The sequence below is a fragment of the Grammomys surdaster genome, unplaced genomic scaffold, assembly GCF_004785775.1.
Source record: "Grammomys surdaster isolate TR1022 unplaced genomic scaffold, NIH_TR_1.0 184, whole genome shotgun sequence".
Lineage (NCBI taxonomy): Eukaryota > Metazoa > Chordata > Mammalia > Rodentia > Muridae > Grammomys > Grammomys surdaster.
In genome coordinates, this window is record NW_021604629.1 from 2,689,286 (window position 1) to 2,695,997 (window position 6,712).

At 41.6% G+C, this 6,712-nt stretch overlaps 1 protein-coding gene across 4 annotated transcripts in view; it reads right to left on the reverse strand.

Moving 5' to 3' along the window:
* Positions 1 to 6,712, reverse strand: part of St5 (suppression of tumorigenicity 5) — a 157,419-nt gene that overhangs the window by 80,936 nt on the left and 69,771 nt on the right. Inside the window, exon 1 of one of the 4 annotated variants that reach the window (XM_028768024.1) lies at positions 2,636 to 2,739. The exons of the other annotated variants lie outside the window; for them this stretch is intronic. The gene's annotated coding sequence lies outside the window, so the exon portion shown is untranslated. Of the gene's footprint in view, positions 1 to 2,635; positions 2,740 to 6,712 lie in introns of those variants that run through there. 4 annotated transcript variants of the gene reach the window in all.

Here is a 6,712-nt window from a genome sequence, read left to right on the forward strand (position 1 = left end):
GTGTGTGTGTGTGTGTGTGTGTGTGTGTGTGTGTGTGTGTGTGTGTGTTACATGCACTGTGCAAATCCTTGTAATGGCTAAAGTAACAGACTCCACTGCAGCCACATCCAGCAAGCTAAGTTCCTTCAGAATGCTGCTGTTGGTGAGCGATTGGCTCTGCAGAGGCCTGATGTATGCTTATCTGAAGGCTTTCCCTTTCTGCTTCCTCACTTAGCCCACTTCCACTAACATTTCTGCCAAAGCTCCTGGCTGACAACAGAATCCATGCTAGCCCATTCCTGCTCTCAAGTCTCCTAAACCCTAATGACTCACTCTAAGGTTTGATTTACACTCTGATCCTTGAAGAACGTAATCTTCCCTGGGTTTAGAACCCTAGATTAGCAACCCAAGGCTGACCCTGCACTAAAAGCTGCCTTAAAAGTACAGTTAAGGTGAGTTTGGTATCTGGGACAGAGTGAATTTTCAATAAACAGCATTCTTCCTCCAAATGAATCCTCAATAAACAGCATTCTTCCTTCGCTTGACTTTAAAATATTTCTTCACTATGTCGTGTGAGTGTGTGTGTGTGTGTGTGTTATCATTTGTTCTCCAAAAGTCATTCACCTTTTTTTAATCTCTCACTTTCCTGGGGTTCACTAGGCTGCTGGCCAGTGGATCCCAAAGATCTGCCCTGAGTCCACTCCAGCATTTCAGCATTTGAATGACAAGCATCTGCGACCACACCCAGTCTGTGTCGTCCCCCCCACCCCCATGTGTGGTAAGACTGAACTAGCCCTTTACCTTTTTTTTTTTTTAGACAAATCAGGCTGGCCTTGATCTTGTGGCCCTTCCCGGTCGGTCTCTGCCTCTGAATCACTAGGTTTACATGCTTGGGCCACACGCCCAGCTCTTTATTAGTCCCTGAAGAAGCCACATTTGCTCTTGTTTTATTGCTGCTCCCATGCCAAAGCTACACCCTTTCTGGGTCCTAATGTTTTCTGGACTTTTGGCCCAGTTACTCTGCCACTATGTCACTGATGTCAATATCCACCTATGGCCATCTCAGCCAGAATGAGATCATTCAACTACATCTGAAGTCAGAGAGCAGCTTTAGGTCACAATATCTAGGTCTCTGGCATTTACACAGTTGCACTTGGTACTCACTCTGAAGTTTTCCAAGGGGACAGGTGATTATTCCCAAACACACAGAAAAAGAATATATCAGTGCCACATCTAGGATAACAGAAAATAAACAGGGTCCAGAACTGGGGAGACTTGTGTTTTGTAAATGTAATTGTCAATCTGCCACTTTCACTAACTGGATTGAAAGTGTTCCTTTGTTAGTGCTGCAAAAATGCTTTTAATTGCTATGGTACACCATAAACAGGAGATACTATGAGAACGTAAATGTTGGGGCCTCAACTCACTAAAAACAAACAAGAGTAAAGTAAACTTTACCAATTTTATGTAAAGAATCAATTCAACAGGAGAAAGGATAAAAAATACTATCAACACATATGGCCCACACCTGATAGATATGTGTAATTTCTTAACAAATCTATAAAGGACCAATTAAAAAGGTGAACATATTTCAGCATAAAATTCACAGGAAAATGAAATCAATTGGCAGGAAACATAAGAAGTGCTCAATTCTGCTTGTAATGACAAAAACCTAAATAAAACTTCAGGAAAAAAGTCTGTTTTCAGGGGTTAGAGATGACTAGGTGGCCAAGAGCTCCAGTGCTTTCTTCTGGACTCCACTGGTTCTTCATTCACATGCACATACACATAAAAAAAAATAAAATCACTTTTAAAAGAGAAATTCTTTTTTACCTTACACAATGGCAAAGATTAAAAACTTGCTAATGCCATATTGGCAAAGGTATGTGGAAACAAGTGCCTCCCTATACCACTCATGAGACTAAAGCTAATGCTGCTTTTTTGGAAAGCAGTTTGGCAATACTTAATAACATTTTTTTAATGAGCATACCCTTTGATCAGCAAGTCTTCCCCTCTGGTAATTTTGCCTAAAGAAACACAAGTATTAGAGCACATAGTCAAAGACAGCTGAGTGCTGCCACTTATTACAGGAGTGTCTAGAACAAGGGAAACTCAGAACAACTCAAAGGTCAATTCTTAGGACCTTGGTTGAGTAAATTATGAAGAGTCCATCTAAAAAGGCACAGTGCTGCTGTCAGGAGGATTGTATTACCATAGGAAAGCATCTTGGTAAAGATTAGTAAGACAGTTTTTAGTAGAGTGTAATATTTTCTTGTGGTAAAACATACATTTCGAAAATTTCAATTATGTATTAGTTGCACAATCCATTGGCATCAAATTGCATCCCAAGATTGTACAAACATTGCCAGTTTCCCCAGAAACATCCAACACTAAGCACTGGCTTCCTATATGCCACTTCTCCTCGAACTCCAGGTGAGTAATGTTGTCTATTAATAAGTCATATTACTTACTGGTGGTGTACTATGTAAACAGAATCACTAAAAAAACAAGAGTCTAAGTCTTTAAAATAAAAATTAAAAAGGGATAGGGAGAACAGAGAAGTCCCAGGTCTTTCCTCAAAGAGAAGAGCAAGCCAGAGAAAGCTTTAGGAAACACGGATGACAAAGAAGAGGGGCAGCTTTCTGCCCCGTCTCACCTGAAGCCTCTGGTATTGGACCATGGCGGTAATGGTGCCTGAAGCCATGCTGCCTTGGAGGAACTCTCATGAGTGAAAAACCTGACCTCTGTGGGAACACACCAAGGGCTGGGCAAGTGAAATCCTCTCTGCCAGGTGTTCTCAACTTTCAACCACCAACTGTGGACTTTGCCCTTGAAATTCAACTCCTGGGCTGAAGAGATAATCTCCCTGTGTAAACTTGGCTAATAAACAGAGCACACTCATGCTCAGTCTGCTTGCCAGCCCAGCCAACCAAGGGGCTTTGCTCAAGGACACACAGAAGCATTTCCTGACAGGAATGTCACCTGTCCTACTGAAATAAAGGGCATAGGATAGGCATGTTCCAGAAATCAACAAGCAGCAACTTAGAGCCAGCCAAGTACACTACCTGAAACCTCACCTGGAAGTGATTTGGATACCATGAGAAAGTGAGAAGGGCACAGACATTTACCCATGTCTGTTGGTATGACAGGGCGGACCAGCCAGGAATTGCTGAAGAACAGGCTTTTACTCATGAAATTCTAGGCTAGTCAAAGAGAGTAAGCCAACTAGCATTGCGCCTCAAAGCCTTATTGTACCTCAACCATCAAACCTCTTACTAAATAGTGTTTCTCAGAGTGAGGGTCCAAAACAACCACCACCACCTTCACCACCACACATACAACCACCACCACCACATTTAACCACATATACCATTACAATCACTACCACATACACCACCATCATCCTACACCATCACCACCATACACTACCACACACCACCAGTACCATACATATCACCAAGAGCAACAACTACAGCAGGTGTATCTATAAACTTGTCCCAAACACAAATTCTCAGCCCCACTTTGGCCATACTGAACTTGAAATAAGTTCAGTTCTTAGTCTCTGGGTGAATTTTCAGTATGTTCAAGTCTCAAAACCACCAATCCGAGGTTCCTAAGAACTCTACAAGAGGAGTTCAGACTCTGCCCCCTGGATTTCTTGACTTTCTACTACTCTAAATCAATCTTGATGGGAAGGAAGATCGCTATCCATGATAATACACTCAGTGAGATGGACAAGATTTCTGTCACTCCAGCTGTGTCTTCTACACGGCCTAACCTCATAGGCTGCTTTTCCACAAGAGCTGTGATTCCCTGGCTCTTGGTGGTCCAGCTCTTCAAACTCTCACCTTAGCCCATCTTCTCAGCCTCATTCTGGAACTCATCTCTGCTCAAGGTAAATGAGTATTAAAGTTTTGTCTAGTGAATTGGTGTTAAACACAATCTGGGTGGAAAAAAACCCACCCTCACACAAATCATGTATCTTTCCTTCCAAAACAAGACCATCAGACAGAGATAGGAGACAGAAGTAATACTCATTGCTCATAAAAAAAAAAAAAACTTCTCCAATACTTCTCTAAGAAATCTGTATGTACCTGAAACTCACTCTCACCCTGATCTGCTCTCCACAAACTCCATCCCAGTATGCCAGCTAGTAGAACATGGACCACTTCAGTATGCCAGCTAGTAGAACACAGACCACTTGAACTCCAAGAGTAAGGGCTCACAAGCACCCTACACACCTTCATTTCTGAACCCTGTGAGTTCTGTCCCTTCAAAAAAAAAAAAAAGAGAGAAATATCTACAAATGCAATGTAGACAATGTTCAATTTCTAAGTCAAAGTTGTGACATGATACATTTCTTTTCTCAAACATTTCCAATAAATTCAGAGATTTGAGGAGACCTGTAAACAACAAATTAAAGTTTATTTATTACAACTACTAGTTTACTAATAAATTATTTTTTCCAAACAACAAATTTCATCCTCTTACTATTAAAATCCAAGAAGTCATAACTGAAATAATATGAAGGAACCATATTGCAGAACTGCATAAATTGGGTATGGTGGGTATGGTATGGTATGTAATCTCAGCTCTTTGGAAGTAGATGGAAGAGCAGATAGATGTTCAAGTTCACCTTCAACTTAACAGCAAGTTTGAGACCAGGAAGGGAGGGTAGGCAGCAGGTCAGGAGAGATGGATCAATGGTTAAGAGCGTGTACTACTCTTGCAGAAGGTCTAAGTTCTGTTCCCACAGCCTAAATTGACAGCTCTCAACTCCAGCTCCAGTGAATCTGTCCTGTTCTGGACTCCAATGTACCTGTATTCAGGTGTACATACCCCTCTCCCCCAAAATACCATATTTTGTTTTGTTTCTTTGCTTTTCAAGACAGGGTTTCTCTGGAACTTGCCTCAAAGACTAGGCTAGCTTCAAATTCACAGAGATCTGCCTGCCTCTGTCTCTCAAGTGCTGGGATTAAAGGTGCCTGTGCTCGTGTGTGTGTACACGCGTCACACACACACACACACACACACACACACAGAGAGAGAGAGAGAGAGAGAGAGAGAGAGAGAGAGAGAGAGAGCAAGAGAAAGAAGAAAAAGGTATTTCAGGGTATCTGTGTTCCAGTCTTGCCATACATCTCAACCCCCTGCCCCATTCTTTAATTGGTAGTATTGGTAGTTGACATTGTAATCATTTCAGAGAAAGTTACAAATATTCCATTAAATCCCACAAATATTCAAAATGTATTCTAGTTTCCAGTGGACTGAAAGGAGATCACAGTCATCAATGAAACATGACAACTTGAGCAGGGGACTCACTAAATGCTTCGGGTAACTGAGAGGAACACATTTTTGGTATGTAATCAGAATAGGAATGCAGAGAGAGCAATGCTTCAGTTCACATAGACTGAGATCTAAAATGTAAGCAAGCTAGTGGCTCCAAGTTCCTGAAGACATCAGGATATCAACAAATTCACCCCAAAATTGCCATGAGTATTTACTAAAATGCCAAATGAAATTGCAGCTACTGGGTATAATAACACCAGGTATAATAATACATCTACTATTGAAATAGCAAGGACATAAACTTTGCAGAACATTGTGAACACACACTGTTGAGCCCACAGATGTATCCATTCAGCTTCTGCTAGCCAAGCCTGTTGATGTCCATCCCTACTCCAGCCTACTTCTGCTTCTCCTACACTTTTTCTGGATTTCTTTCTCTTCATTAGATTCAATGCTGCTCTTAGCTAGCCATCTCTGTCAAATTTCCACACCTCACTCCAAAGCAGGGACAGACCTAGAATGTGTGCCCCTCACACTGAGTTTTTAAGCCCCTAAGGATCTCAACTGGCCTGGGCCAACATCTTACAGTCTGAATCACTTGCTCCTATACTCCAACCATACTTACTCTGCACACCAAGTTCTCTCCACCTCTCGGCTTTGTCCTTTCTGTCTCCTACTTTAGGAAGGTACTTCCCCTGGCTTCTCCTTACCCTAGAGATCACAGCTCGAACCTCATTCTTTGAGAGGCCTTTTCTAACTCTCCAGTCCATATTATCCTCTCTCATATCCCCATTGTCTCCTTTGAAGCATCAGTACCTTTATTTCATGTATCGATCTGTTTATTTGTTTACTGAACTCTCTCTACAAAACGCTCCATGAAAAGACTTTGCTATCTTTGTTATCTCCACAGCCCTCATATATAATAGTGGCTAAAACAAACTGGACACTCAGTAAATATTTATTAAGGCCAGGAAGGGGAAGAGGGTTTAGTGGGTGAAGCACTTACTATACAAGTGTGAGGACCTGAATTCAAATCCCCAGAACCCATGTAAAATGTCAGACACAATAGTATGCACTTATAATCCAACTGCTCCTTACACCAAGACAGGAGACGAAGATAGAATCCCCAGGAGCTCTAGGCTGCTTAGCCTGGCATATGCAGGGGCAAATACAAGACACTGACCTAACTAAAACATTCTCATATTCTCCCTTTTCCCTCCCTCTCTGCCTCACCTCGACACAAACTACGTAATTAAAAAACACCTATTAAATGAATCAAGTACGTTGATACAAACTTACTCCCAGCACTGGGGAAATTCAGACAGGAGGATCTCAAGTTCCAGGCTGGCCTTAGTTCTACAGTAAGACTTTGTCTCACATTAATACTCATTGAATACATAGATAGATAGATAGATAGATAGATAGATAGATAGATAGATAGATA